A 2,359-nucleotide genomic window follows, 5' to 3' on the forward strand; every position below is an offset into this window, starting at 1 on the left:
GTGAAAGTATTTAAGCTCAATAATATACTTGTATGTAAATAATGTAATTAAACAGGTTTGTTTTTCCCAGAGGGGTAACCTCTTAATTGGTCCTATCCATTGCACAATACTTTGTAAAAGTGTAGCTAAGGAAAAAATAGAATGTTGCCTAAATGGGTTATCAAACACTTTCAGCTCTATATTCAGGTAGTGGTGTCACCAAAAGGCATTTGATTCAGCAGATTTATGCCTTCTGATCCTGTGGAAGGTTGGTAGATATTGATACAGGATCCCTCTCCCTCAAAACACATTAAGGAGAGAGGTCACAGTATTTTGCAACCCCTATAATTAGGTGGTCTCCTTCAATCAAGTCACAGTAGAGCGATAAGTGTGATCATATCCCCACAAGCAAAGAGGGTTAATGTGTATCTGGGATTAGATGAGAAACAGGTGAGTCTGTAGAGGAATAATAGTCAGTAGATATCTTCCTTCTGCTGTGCAGCTTGATTGTTTACTGCACCTGGTATTCATTGCTGGTCTCCCAACCAATTACTAACCAGGCCTACCATAGATTGGCTTCCAAGATCAGATGAGATTGGGCATATCCTGTGGAGTATGACAGTAATCTGCTGAATGAGAGAGTACTACTACCTTATAAAGGAAACGTGCTTCTGCTGTCCAAGTTAACGGATGAGAGAGCACCTGATAGAGTGAGATAAGTATTTAGATAAAGTGCTGAAAATCCAAGTCAGTACAGGCTAGAGAAGCCTGTGAAGAAAAAATGGCGTAAAAATTCCTAAATTCCTTAGATAGAACAATTGAAAAGAACTTCACTGGGATAACTGACCGAGTATAATCCTCAAATAAGTGAATCTTATCAAATAATTCTCACAGTATACACCTCAATTGTTAAGTGATAATACCTATCAGATAGAAGTCAATGCTTCTCTGCATTGAGCTATAAGTCTATTGGTACCTTAAAGAGATATTTAAAGGTATATATGTGGTGTAGACTTGTACAACTCCAGCAGTTCAATTTGTAAATAAGTATACCTGAACAAGGACTTAATTATCAAAGAGAGATAATTACTTTTAAAAAAGAGAGATATAACGATTCACAAGTTGAATCACGGTAGTTATTACCTAATTTCTCAGTGTTTCAGATGTCATAAAACAATTGACAATGGAAAATTAGCAAGTAACCATATACAATTTATATAAAAATTGGGGCCCAAATGGGCGCTTACTGGACCGATGTACCACTATGGTGGGTGTGGGCTGCGCAGTCTCACTAACCCCACAGACCAAACGGAATGTTTCACCTTTTGGTAGGCTTGTTCACTGGTGAGATTATGCATCTCAAATGAGGGTATATAACATATCAGGGGTAATTGCTTGATTGATTACCTGCGGGGCCGCCGCATTTCCGGGAATAGGGTACATCCGGCAATGTGTAGAAGGCATTGTGTGTTGCCTTGGATACCTGTGGGTACATATTGATAAGAAGTTGCCATGGGGTGCGCGTCATTCGTAACGCGCACATGTGCCAGGGGCTTCGTCCACCGTCATGGGGGTGTGGCCACTGGCATCCCGAGTAGGGTCGCAGCTCGGGGATGGATGCGCGTCATTCATGATGTGTGCTTTCCGGGGGGTCGTCCTATTGTCATGAGGGTCGTGGCTTCATATCCCAAGTGGAGCTGCAGTTGGGCTGGAGTGTGCGTCATGCGTAACGTGTTTGTCTTGACCCGTTCCATTAGGGGGCATGTGCTTGCTCAGTGCGTTAACATATGACAGGGGCTAATGGAAACTACTTGAAGGTGGACACATGAGTGGTCCAAAGCCCGCATAGCCACTGCCCTCACTCCCCCCAGTCCGCTCCACGATCTAATTCCTCCCTCAAATTTGGACTGTGCTACATGCATATAGTTGTGATGTAGTTAGTTGACTATGGTCATGTAACAGTTAGGGCAAACCATAAATTCTAGATGGATAGTTCCTGCTGCTCCATGGTCTGCAAAAAAACTGCCATTTTGTCTAGCACATGGTTGGCGGGATATGTAGTTCATGGTTGGCACAAGCTGCCATTTTGTTTCACACATGGTTGGCAGATTGTGTAATTACGGATCCTAGATCCCCATGTTTCAAGGAAAAAGAAAAAAGGAGACACAAAAACTTTACCCTTTGATAGAGATAGTCATATCTCATATCAGGGTGTTGATGTGGGTCATAAGGACAGAGAGGTAGTTGATTATGCCGTGTATGTGGAATATTCTTTAAAATCAGGGATACCAGGACCAGAGTTGGATCCTATTTGTGATAACCATGAGGGTATCCCCTATTTATCGCTGTAGAGATCCATTCTAACATGTCACATATGTGA

General features: G+C 42.0%; 1 pseudogene; it reads right to left on the minus strand.

Annotated features, from left to right (window-relative positions):
• Nucleotides 1-487: 487 nt before the first annotated feature.
• LOC134912818 (5S ribosomal RNA) lies at nt 488-606 on the minus strand (annotated as a pseudogene).
• Between the last annotated feature and the right edge of the window lie 1,753 nt (nt 607-2,359).

Source organism: Pseudophryne corroboree, chromosome 4, assembly GCF_028390025.1.
Source record: "Pseudophryne corroboree isolate aPseCor3 chromosome 4, aPseCor3.hap2, whole genome shotgun sequence".
Classification (NCBI taxonomy): Eukaryota; Metazoa; Chordata; class Amphibia; order Anura; family Myobatrachidae; genus Pseudophryne; species Pseudophryne corroboree.